The 13,422-nt window shown below is 42.7% G+C and overlaps 1 protein-coding gene across 1 annotated transcript in view; it reads left to right on the top strand.

The window, feature by feature from the left end:
- The window catches only part of LOC132153084 (semaphorin-5B-like), a 153,743-nt gene that overhangs the window by 22,686 nt on the left and 117,635 nt on the right, over positions 1 to 13,422 (top strand). The window contains exon 2 of the mRNA XM_059562268.1: positions 8,146 to 8,217. The gene's annotated coding sequence lies outside the window, so the exon portion shown is untranslated. The remainder of the gene's footprint in view (positions 1 to 8,145; positions 8,218 to 13,422) is intronic.

The following is a 13,422-nucleotide window of genomic DNA, read 5'->3' as shown; positions in this document are numbered from 1 at the left end:
AGGGTCAACTGGAACCTGACTCGACTCTGGACTTCCTGTGGAGACTTGAGACGCCTCGGCTTCGGGCACCACCTCTGGAACGGACTCGGGCACTGCCTCGGTCACGGCCTCGGGAGCGGCCTCGGTCACGGCCTCGGGAGCGGCCTCGGGCACGGCCTCGGGAGCGGCCTCGGACACCGCATCGGGCACCGCCTCGGACACCGCATCGGGCACCGCCTCGGACACCGCATCGGGCACCGCCTCGGCCTCCGGAACAGCATCGGGCACCGCCTCGGCATCGGACACCGCATCGGGAATGGCCTCGGACACCGCATCGGGCACCGCCTCGGCCTCCGGAACAGCATCGGGCACCGCCTCGGCCTCCGGAACAGCATCGGGCACCGCCTCGGCCTCCGGAACAGCATCGGGCACCGCCTCGGCATCGGGCACCGCCTCGGCATCGGGCACCGCCTCGGGCACCGCCTCGGCATCGGGCACCGCCTCGGCCTCCGGAACGGCATCGGGCACCGCCTCGGCCTCCGGAACGGCATCGGGCACCGCCTCGGCCTCCGGAACGGCATCGGGCACCGCCTCGGCCTCCGGAACAGCATCGGGCACCGCCTCGGCCTCCGGAACAGCATCGGCCTCCGGAACAGCATCGGGCACCGCCTCGGCCTCCGGAACAGCATCGGGCACCGCCTCGGCATCGGGCACCGCCTCGGCCTCCGGAACGGCATCGGGCACCGCCTCGGCCTCCGGAACGGCATCGGGCACCGCCTCGGCCTCCGGAACGGCATCGGGCACCGCCTCGGCCTCCGGAACGGCATCGGGCACCGCCTCGGCCTCCGGAACGGCATCGGGCACCGCCTCGGCCTCCGGAACAGCATCGGGCACCGCCTCGGCATCGGGCACCGCCTCGGCATCGGGCACCGCCTCGGCATCGGGCACCGCCTCGGCATCGGGCACCGCCTCGGCCTCCGGAACAGCATCGGGCACCGCCTCGGCATCGGGCACCGCCTCGGCCTCCGGAACAGCATCGGGCACCGCCTCGGCCTCCGGAACAGCATCGGGCACCGCCTCGGCCTCCGGAACAGCATCGGGCACCGCCTCGGCCTCCGGAACAGCATCGGGCACCGCCTCGGCATCGTGCACCGCCTCGGCCTCCGGAACAGCATCGTGCACCGCCTCGGCCTCCGGAACAGCATCGGGCACCGCCTCGGCCTCCGGAACAGCATCGGGCACCGCCTCGGGAACGTCCTCTGGGCTTTGAGGAACGGTAGACGCCTGTCTCCTCCTCCTCCGCCCTCTATTTTGGCGAGTCGGTGACACCTTGTCTGGAGACTCAGGCGTTGAGTCGGCCATCTTGTGCTGTGGTTGCAAGCTGGCGGCCATCTTGTGCTGTGGCGCTGGGCTGGCGGCCATCTTGTGCTGTGGCGCTGGGCTGGCGGCCATCTTGTGCTGTGGCGCTGGGCTGGCGGCCATCTTGTGCTGTGGCGCTGGGCTGGCGGCCATCTTGTGCTGTGGCGCTGGGCTGGCGGCCATCTTGTGCTGTGGCGCTGGGCTGGCGGCCATCTTGTGCTGTGGCGCTGGGCTGGCGGCCATCTTGTGCTGTGGCGCTGGGCTGGCGGCCATCTTGTGCTGTGGCTCTGGCCTGGCGGCCATCTTGTGCTGTGGCTCTGGCCTGGCGGCCATCTTGTGCTGTGGCGCTGGCTCAGCAGCCATGACGTCAACCATCTTGGGAATCTCTAGGATCTTGGACAGCGTAGCGAAATAGTCCAAGAATGAGTCAGCGGCCATCTTGGGCGTTGGCGCTGAGCTGGCGGCCATCTTGCACCGTGGCGCTGGACTCGTGATCGCCTTGGGTTGCGGTGCTGTGTTGGCGTCCATCCTGCCTCGTGGCGCTGGACTAGCGGCCATCATGGGCAGTGACGCCACTGTGGCGGACGTGCGCTTCCTCTCTCCTCTCCGTCCGCCATGGTGAGACGGTGGCTCTAATCCATCCCACACGAGCCCCGGGTCGAAGGGCGGCCCTGGTTGAGAGCGGTGCTGGATATCCTCTCGACCACTCCCTCCTCGGCGACCTCCTCTGGTTCCCCGGAAAACCACCAGGCGAGTTCCCTCAAATCCACTCCTCTCCCGCACTGAGGCTGGGGAGGAGACATAAGCCGACATACCGCTGGCTCTTGTAGTGACGGAGTCCTTCTGTCACGGCAGGGATCCAATGAGGCACGGAGATAGAACCAATTGCAGGCAAGTCATTTATTAAGGGGTAATCCAAAGAGAATACACAGTCCAGGCAGGGTCAAAACCGGTAAATCCAAACATAACATAAACGAGGCAAGGCAAGGCAAGGCAAGGCAAGGCAAGGCAAGGCAAGGCAAGGCAAGGCAAGGCAAGGCAAGGCAAGGCAAGGCAAGGCAAGGCAAGGCATTGACAAACATGAATTAACGTTTAACACAAACAAGGACTCCGTGACTAAGACTCAAACAGACCAGGTATAAATACACAAAAGGATAATGGGGAAACAGGAGACAGGTGGGGAACAATCAATTAACTAAACAAGGAGGAAGGTGACCAAATAAGGAGACAGGAAGTGATAAATGATAAACACTGTGGGAACTGAGGACACCTAGTGGAAACCCAGGGAACACAACCCAGACACTGTGACAACTACAGCTTATTTATATTACATGATCTGTATACATTTATATTTATTTAAAATAAACGATTTATAATAACCGTTAAACTAAAATAGCTTGTGTTTAAAAGATAAATAATAATAATAATATGAATCACAATAATTATATAAATCATAAAATGACTCAGTAATTATCATTAAAGCCAGACTTCTTATATAATTTTTTTTTTGCATTAGTGACCTTTAATTTGGAGCAATCGAAACTGGAGTGATTTTGTGTCAGACATGTGTCACTTCTCTCATCTCCAACTTCAGTTTGAGATCTCTAACCCAGAACATAATCTGCCCTGGAGCAGATTAGCTGTGGAGTGTAAATTACTATGGCAATGAATGCCGCTAAAAGCCAAGCCATTTACGTGGCACCTAAAACCCAGAATTGGTGCAAACTAACCTGAAACAGCTAATCTAGCTTCATGGTACAGGCCCCTGATTGGTCCAACTTCAGTTTGAGATTTCTTACCTAGAACATAACCTGCCATGGAGCAGATTAACTGTGTAGTGTAAGTTACTATGGCCACGAAGAAAAGCCACTTTCATGGTACCTAAAACCCAATATTGGTGCAAAGTAAACTGAAAATTACCAGGCTAACCACCTAATCCGGCTTCATGGTACAGGCCCCTGTACCACGTGCCTGAATTCTTTAAAGTATACTAATCTTTCTGCTTTTGCCGTATATGGCCTGGTATTATTTACTAATTGAGGTTTTATCGGTTAGCATGGTTCAGTTTGTTCATGCTGATAGATGTTGGAACTACTGCAATTTTTTGGAACTACTGAATTTTTTCATTCAAAAAAGAAATGTCTTCATTTTTTATATTTCCTTTATATAAATTTAATATTTCTTTAGATTATATTAACAGTATTATATCAAGAAACTTTTTTTAATTTAAAGTGTATTATATAATTATAGGTATTTTGCCATATATAAAAATGTAATATACTCCTTTTCCTTTTTGCTGTTTGCCTTTTAGAAACATTTGGAAACTGTTGGCTTAGGTTAGCGCTAATTTCTTTCAGGCAAACTGTTGTCGAATCCAGTTTAACAGCAATCACTTATGTTTTTCCTTTTTCGTGTATTTCTTCAGAACTGGAAGGCCACCAGTAGGTTGCACAAGACATTCCAGGAGCAACTTTTATAAAGTACTGCTGAAGCAACACAATCATTTTGCCATATTCACAGTTAAATTAAAACTCTGAGATCAAACCAAAGCCTGCCTTCCCACCTGCAGCAGCATTCTAAATCTGTAGCTTGCCAGACTCCCTTAATCTCGGGCCCTGGGGAACTTGTTGGAGCCTGTTAGCAAATGTTTATCCCACAGTGAACACCTGGTTGTTTGGAGAGTACGCCCACAGTGCACTGCCATCCCCCACTCAAGCAACAATGTGCTTAGTTGTGAGCCAATAATGAGCCAACACATCGTATTCCTACCACAACACGCAGTTTGTCGCATTCAACATGGGTGATTAGCATAAACCTCATTTAGTCATCCTTTAATGAATCATTTTCCTGGGTTTATTCCCAGCTGTGAAAAAGCATTAAATGGTAAAGCTATGAATTGTAACCTTAAACTTGATATTACCCAAAGAGACCATTGAACAAAGCTGATCGCATTTCATTAACCACGATTACTCATATATCTTGAGGGATTTCTAGCAGTTTGATATAATTCTTTAGTGAAGAGTTTGAAGAACTCTTTAGTGGCGTTTCAAGGAAAGTCTTTAAAGGAATGCACATTATGGAGTGTATTTTATTCCAGATTAACATTCTCATGTAATTCAGTGTCCCCGTCGGTCCTAAAAGGGATAGTTCACCCAAAAATGAAAAGTCCTATGCTCGTTCACTAGAAAGTGGCATTTCAGCGGATGACATAGTGCAAGCAAAGTCCTTTTAAGACAAGTCATGTCACTCTGCGGCCATCTTTGAAATGCCTCTCGGGCATGCAAGTCCAATTCCTATATTTTTGAATGGGGAAACATCAAATTCTCCAAAACTGTTCACTAAGCTTATGATTACATTTCTTAATTGGAATCACCAAAGAAATCTGACAACAACTATGTCATAAATGCTATTACTTTTGCTCAAATAGCGTTATTAAAAGCTTATTTTTCATGCTAGAGCAGCCAGTGCGCATGTGAAGTCCTTAACACACATCACAGAGAATTGACTGTTTCTATAGCAGTGACGTGCAGACTTTAACGATTAGCGATTGGCCCTTTCATTCAGAAGGCCATTTTACAGGTTTGCTGTTTCAGAGCAGTTCGCAATCAAAAAATATCATGCATTTATCCCAAAAGAATGCTTAACATTTATTGTTGATGAATTATAAACACTATAAAGTAAACATCATCATTTTTTGTCAAGTGTATAATTTAGCTCTCTCATCTTTTTAAATGAGCATCTGGAAGTAATAAAGCATAGGCATAAAAATATAAATCCCGTAGTATGCAGAAAATCTTTTTTTGTTACTTTAGTAATGTAATAAACTGTATCTGGCATTTAAATAAGTGTAATCTCCTGATTGATATGCAGTATTCTTATTTTTTTTTTTAAGTCTTAAATTTGACTTAAAAAAATAAATATGCAGGTATCCTGTTAGTTTTCATATTCATTTAAAAAGGAAATTTCTCCCAAAGAATTAAAATGGTCATTTACTCACCCTTGTTCCAAACCTGTATGACTTACTTTCTCCAGCAGAACACAAAATAAGGTATATATATATATATATATATATATATATATATATATATATATATATATATATATATATATATATATATACACACATACATACATACATACATACATATATATATATATATATATATATATATATATATATATATATATATATATATATATATACACATACATACATACATACATACATACATACATATATATATATATATATATATATATATATATATATATATATATATATATATATATATATATATGTATATAAATATATATATATATATATATATATATATATATATATATATATATATATATATATATATATATATATATATATATATATATATAAAAAAACATAAGACATTTTTAAAAATATCTTATGCTATGTTCTGTGGAAGAAATTGACTGGATTTGGCCAGATGGTACAGCATATCCCAAGGCTTTGAAGGCCTGTGGCAGTCAGAGACTCTGGGGCACTGGCCTCATTGGCCATTTGATCCATAATCCAACCCTGCCAGCTGCAAGCCTGCATGTTTTTTAATAAAGACATAAAAAATTTAATGGGAAGAGATATTTCATTTTAAAAGTCCAGACAGGAAAAAGCCGTGTAATTGAGTGTCATAAAAAGATTTCATAGGAAGATAAACCACCTGTGTAATCTGAGGATGTTGAGGTTGATCGGCCTGTGGCTAAACTTCTCAGTTTCAGTGACCTTTTTTAAGGCAGTAACTCTCAGTGCTTGATAATTGATTTATTGAACATGGCCTTGGCATGCCGATCAATCGGATCATAGGAGCTGGGGTTGTTGAAAGGCTTCATTATTTACTCCTTAATTACTCTAGCCCAGTGCCTCACTCTGGCTCTCTGCTTTGCTCTACACAATTCTGAACTAACCTTTACGAGACGAAGAGACGAAGAGAGCACAAAGCCCCTGTGCCTAGTTGGTGGAGGCTTATGAAGTGGGGTGGCCTCTCTCTGTGCTTTTCCTAATCTTAATTAAGTACTGAACAGCTGGGCTTTGCTCTTATCAGTATAGGGATGGTTGTTGTCCAAGCTGTGGGATGCTGTAGTGCACTTTTAATTGCAAAGTTTGTTAAGAACGTGTAGCACTCAAGAAAAATACTGTATATTGTTTATCTTGAACTTTTTACACTATGAATGTATATAATCTGCAATCATGAAGTCACCTGAGAAATACTTTTGTTATTTTTATAGTACATCACGTATGGAAATATGCTATCAGTCATTATGGTTGAATTTTTGTAGTTTAGGAAGAAATTTGTTCCTTTATCCAGCAAGAGTGCATTAAATGGATTAAAAGTGACAGAATTTTTTCAATTAAATTTCAATTAAACGCTATTCTTTTTGAACTTTGTATTCATCAAATTCCCTAAAAATATTCAGCAGCACAACTGTTTCCAACATAGATAAAAATAAGAAATGTTTCTTGAGCACCAAATTAGCTTATTAGAAGAATTTTTGAAGGATTGTGTGAAACAGAAGACTGGTGTAATTACTGCTGAAAATTCAATGTTATCATCACAGGAATAAAGTGGATTTAAAGTGTTGATTTTGTTTTGGGGGTTTACTAGAACAGGCTCTCATAAGAGGTTGTTCGAAAAACACAATGTTTTTCACATATTTTACATTATTGCAATACCTCTCTCCCTAATCTGGCATGACCAGCTCGAATAGTTCCTGTATCAAATGAAGGCCCTCCTTCTGAAATACAAAATTTGCTGTGATTGGTTAGCTAGGCCAGTGTGTGCTGTGATTGGCTTGCTGAAAGTGAAAGTGAAAGTGACGTGACAAGTATGGTGACCCATACTCAGAATTCGTGCTTTGCATTTAACCCATCCAAAGTACACAAACACAGCAGTGAACACACACACACACACACACTGTGAACACACACCCGGAGCAGTGGGCAGCCATTTATGCTGCGGCGCCTGGGGAGCAGTTAGGGGTTCGATGCCTTGCTCAAGGGCATATAAGTCATGTTATTGCCGGCCCGAGATTCTAACCCACAACCCTAGGGTTAGGATAATCCCGGAAAATATATGATGTAGTTAAAACGAGTCATTCGTTGTAATTTTTGAAAAGCTATTTCTGTTAAATAAAATATCTCCTTTTGTATTGGACTTTGAGCTTTGTAACTTTGCAGATCTTTTTTATACTCAAACAGCAACATTACAGACTAACTAAAGTTGAAAAAGTGAAAAAGCATAATAGCACCCCTTTAAAACGTTATTTAAAATAGAAATTTTATTACAGTTTGTACTGTATTTTTGGTTAAATAAATGCCTTGGTGAGCAAAACAGACTACTTTCAAAAACATAGAATAATAATAATATTAATAATAAATTCCAAAACCCCAAAATTTTAACTGTAGTGTATATGGGACTGTTGGCAACAGCAAAGAAAGGGTTGTAAGAACTAAGAATGTTTGAAAAACCCTCTTTGGAAAGAGTCATTTGTGTTGCTTGCTAATGCATTACTTAAAATCTCAGGGCGTACTTCAAGTAAATAATGTAGGTCATAGGGGTGCAGCATATACAAAAGTTTGGGAACTCAGTGTAGTAGCTGTGGCTGGTGCTCCTGCTTATGTGCCATACTTGCATATCTTTTTCAACAGAGCTCAAGGGCCTGAGTTTCTATTCCACTGGGAGGATAATTGGTTTGTTTATGAGTGTAACATGTACGTTCCTTCTCTTGCTTCACTAAATAAAACACTTATGTGCTTCCTCTGACTCTCTCTCTCCAAAGGCTACAGAAGGATTTCTACCTGATTCAGCAATAGTCCTGTATCCTCAAAGATGACATGCTCGTGATGCCTCTGTAAGTACATTTCTCTTTGTTGTAAACACTCTGCAAGATGTAATTATCTGAATGAGGCATGAAGAACAAAAGCACCTCAGAAGATCCTAATCTGGAACTTTTTCTAAGATAGTGTACAGTAAGGTTAACATAAAACAAGACATAATTTATTTGACCAAACTTCATTTAAAATGAGTAATTAAAAACCATTTAACTGTTGTATTAACAAAACTATTCTTTAGTTGTTTTAAAATGACTTTTTAAGGATTTCTAACAAGGCCCTCAAAAGAGTACCCTTTAAAAAGTCTCTGGCACAAATCATGGAACCATCCTGGTGGACAAGGGACGTGAGATATTTATTATGCATTTTATGTTTTTTTTGTGAATTTGAGTAAGAGACTAGTCAAAGTTCCACTTCTACCATCTGCTCCATACTTAAGTCTAGGGGCTCTATTTTAACGATCTAAATGCAAAGTGTAAAGCGCATGTGCACTCAGGGCGTGTCCAAATCCACTTTTGCTATTTTAACGACGGAAAAACGGTTGGCGCGCCCGTGTGCATGGTCTAAATGGGTTGTCCCTATTCTCTTAAAGTGTAACTATACCCCTGCTCAGAGCCTGACTCCACCCACTGACAATATTTGAAAAATGCTGAAAAGTGGGCAGATCACAGCGGAGATAGAGGGGACGAACCTAGGGCGGGGCTGAGCGAGTGCGGCGTGATCCTGAGACTCGCAGTGACGGATTGATTGACAGCTGCTGTCAGAGACGCTAAAATGGAGAGTGACTGTAATGACGCAAGTAGCTTTGCAACAGAGCGATCATTTGAAGTAGAGGACTTTTCTCCCCCACTTTTACCTGAAGTGGAGGGTGTCGAGGTGTCTGTTCATATCAATTCGAGCCGCTGGCTCAAACTGCGGTCTTACCTCCCGCACTGCGTCGCTTTTCAGCGCGAGCTGTGTGGAGAAGCCCATTTCCACCTCCATTGCGTTGGAGAAGCAATCCCTTGTAAAACGCAGTTTGCATACTCGAGCTCTAGGCGGGAACTTGCGGTCTTCCAGGCCAAATGCATGCAACTACCGGCGCTTAATTTTAAAGTCTGCTGGAAAACTATGCCGTCCAGCAGTGCTGTAGCAACCAGCAACACACCTCCGTACCATCCTGACCACTGTACTAAATACAGATAAATCTACGCTAACTTGAAGATCTAAATAACTATATAATTGCTATGCTAAATAGATGCTATATTAGTCTATCCTGGTCGTTACCAATACTCGCAATTCCAGCTCCTGACTCACTACAGTGATTTTGATGGTTTTATACTGCCGAGGGCGTGGTAGCTCGTACCAAGGGGCGTGGTGAGCTGGAAACTGCTTACGTCACCTGCCACCGCAACATCCAATAGGAAAAATCAACTGCAGTAGCCACCGTTCAACCTGAAGAGGGCAGCACTCACACGTTTTTACACCATATATTGTAGAATTAAAACACTTTATACTCAAATGTCAAAAAAGTTACTCGAATCAATGAACAGCACTAATAAAGCCCCATTCTTATAGATCATTAACTAAAAAAAGTTGGTTTAGGGTTTAGTTACTCTTTAATGAGTAATGTGTGTTTTTTGGGCGTAACGTGCAATAAACCAGAGTCTCATCTTCCATTCCCTTTAAGAGCCAGTTGCGCTCGTACCATGACGGATTTGCTATTTACACAGCGGAATTTGGCAAGCGCAAAGACAGAACGCGTCTCCGAGATGAAACGGAGATGAAACGGAGCTGCTCGTGTGCGAGCAAACAGACCAGGAATCCAAGATCAGCCTAATTCTGATACATGTGATGACGATCCATTATGACATGTAGGCATTTATATATACTGTATAAATGCCTACATTTTTTTTGTAGGTTAAATATATATATATATATATATATATATATATATATATAAATATATATATATATATAAAATGCGCCTTGCATCGCATTGCACCGGGTGTATTATAGGGCCCTAGCTTTCTTTAACAGGAACTCAAGTCGTAATGGAGATCTCCAGTCTTCCTGGAGAATCTGCGTGAGGTTTTCCTCCTATTCTCTTTCTTAGTCTTTTTGTCTTTTGTTTTTGTCACCCTGGCACTCCTCGCTCTCTATTTATCTGTCTCTCTGACCGCAGACAAAGTCAGGGAGCCTTTCAAGTCAAATCCCTTTATTCTATGTCAGAAATTGAGTGTTCTGAAAAGGAACATTCTGGCAAAGAGAAAGGGCTGAAACTTTCATCGCAGGCATTTGTGGAGGGGCACAGCCTGAGGCTCTTTTTTCCATCCTCAAAAGAAAACGTATGAGAGCCTGACATATTTAATTGGCTGTTTGTAAGCTAATTAAAGCTTGTATGTTGATGCGTTTGACAAATCACCAGGATCTTTTTCATGTTTCAGACTTCTTCTGAAAATACATTTTGTATGTTGGTGTGTTCTGCAAAGAAGGCTCACTGAAGATACGACTGCAGTCACAGTCATTAGCAAGGATGTATTTTCTTGATTTTGCCAACATAATTGTGATAGCTGGATAAATCTCATGAAAAAGGCAGGCATTTCATAGACACATTTCACCCATAACAGCGAGAAAAAATATATAACAAATCAGTAAGATGAGATTTTTTTTTTTAAATAATACTTTTATTTAGCAAGAACCCATTAAATTATTATAATTTTTTATTTCAAACAAATGATCAAAGAAAAATGAAAAAGTACTGCTTTGCCATTTAACTGAGCTTTGCCATCACAGAAATAAATTGCATTTTAGAGTATATTAAAATAGAAAACAGTTATTTTAATATGTTTTACAGTAGTTTTGTTCAAATTGATGCTGCCTTGGTGAGCATAAGAGACTTCTTTAAAAAACAAATCTTACTGGCTTTTGAATGTTAGTTTAGAATTAAGTAGCCCCCCTTACAGTTTCTCATATCCAATGTAGGTTATTTTTTTTTAAAAATTTTATGCAAAAAGGCATTATAAAAGACCCTACCGAACCATGATGTCTAAAGACTTTAAAAGTGTTCCTAAGTCTTCATTTTCTTTAAGCAAAATATAAGTTCTTGTTTTGTTTTGTTTTCTTTTGAACTTTAGGCTAAATGTGACTTGTGTGGGTTTTTAAATATTCATCCTCCACCTTCTGGAGTTGTCTTTCGTTTGTAGAGGAACACATTGTTTGTCTGGGGATTGAAGATAATGCACACCTGGATGTTGAGCGCTGAGGCTACTTTCCCACTCACCAGGTTCTCTGAAGGGCCAGTCAGGGTTCCAACCTTCTCAGTCCCCAAACACTTTGTAATTATTGCACTTCCTTTCTCCTGTACTATATGTGTATTTTTACTTTACATTGCACCTTCTCCCAAAACTATATTTAATCCTGCTAAATGACATAATTTTAGTGGCTGGTCTCAATCATTGTGCCTTTCTAAAAAAAGACGCTCTTTTTTGTTTGTTTATGGTGTTCTGTTCCTGTTTAGTGAGGCCAGGAGCCACTGTGTTGTTTTAATTTCGACCCACTGTTGTTTGCCGACATTCAGTTCAGAAAGACAGTGAGCCGGAAGAAAACAAGCCCTTTTACGTTATGAATAGAGTAGGAACTAGAATGGGACTCCTCATCTGTAAGCTCGCTTTTAAGGGTCTGTTCCCCCTTGGCCGAATTAAAGACGTGCCATTATGCTTGGCAAATTACTACACGCTCTTTGTGGTCCAGCCATGGTACATTAGTGTGCCTTAAGATGGTCTGGCTGTGCCCATTCACCTAACAAAGAGAGGGTCCCCCTGGCAGATCCTTGGCTGGTCACACAGAGGGGCCATTCACACCAGGCAGAAGGGGCCGTACGGTAGAGAGCTCGGCCACAAGGCAGTCATGACAAAATTCACTAAAGTATTGCTTGCAGACCAGCCGTTTTCTCAAATGCAAACCAATTAAGTTTGATTTGACAACACTCTAGGCAAAGAAGCAGAACATCTGTGTAGAGTTGGAATATCTTAACAGAACTAGCCATGCTTGTGATGTTTTTGGTCTCTGTGGAAAAGAAGAGGTGGTGTTGCATTTTCTGGTTCCAGCTTTGTGGGTTTTGGAATTTAGGGGCGTAATATTGTAGCTGGACCCAATTACAAAGGGAAGAATTAGGTACCTCCCAGTGGATTCTTAGCACACATTGATTTGTTGAAGGTTTTAGGATTACGGCAATTTATCAAACTCATTGTTTTAATGGCCTTCATTCTCATGGTGTAATCACATACATTTTAATTCAGTGCTCAAACTAATTTATTTGTATGACAGGATGCAACCGTTGACTGCTACATGAAGTCTCATAAATCAACCTAACTAAACAACGATGAAGACAAGCTTGTTATTGTACATTAAGCTACATAGTCTAAAAGTATAAGGGATCCTAGTTGGAGAACTGCCGTTATTAAAGCAGTTTTTCGTCATTCTCTTAAATTGTTTTCTCTTATGAGTCCAGCTCCTTTTCTCAACATAAATTAGTAACAGGGAGTGATGATGGGGACCGAGAGCCTATAAATTGTGTGTTGCTCTCTGGGTCATTAAGCCGTGTGGTCTGGGCCCACTGGATCTTTTATCATCTGCCTTGGATCAGCGGCTATAAAACGGTGGCTAACGTTGTGTGTTTATTTCCCCATAACAAAAGATTAGCTTTCTACAGCTCATGAGTTCAGCTAATGCTTCTTGGCACTCGAGCAGCCATGGAAACATAAATCTAATCCCATTCTAAATCTAAATGCATTGCGCTCACCTTTCTCTGCCCTTCTATCACTGTCTCTCTCCCCCTATGACTTTCAACTGATTTTCTCCGTCTCCAGTCTCAACCTCAGACGGCAGGCCCACGCGCTGACCAAAGTCCATTTGCTGGCCGTCTGATGCATATTGCTCACAAAATTGGCAAGAGCTGGTAGAAATCCGATACTATTCCAGCTATGTTACAAGGTAGTGGGTTGATGCAGTTGAGTTTGTGAGGACTAATCACATGATATGACAACCTTGATCTGAATCAGGACAACTCAAACTGGACCCAATTTTATGGCAATGCTCAAAAATCTGTGTGTGCATCTCTCTTCATTAAGTTGATGGCTTTCTTTTAGATTTTTAGATTAAATTATTCTGCTCTTATTCAGCAGAGCACATGATTGTCTGAAGCATATTAATCCAGAGAATAGCAAGAGTAGTTTGGAGACTTT

Source organism: Carassius carassius, chromosome 11, assembly GCF_963082965.1.
Source record: "Carassius carassius chromosome 11, fCarCar2.1, whole genome shotgun sequence".
NCBI classification, from domain to species: domain Eukaryota; kingdom Metazoa; phylum Chordata; class Actinopteri; order Cypriniformes; family Cyprinidae; genus Carassius; species Carassius carassius.
This window is presented reverse-complemented; position numbering and strand designations above follow the sequence as displayed.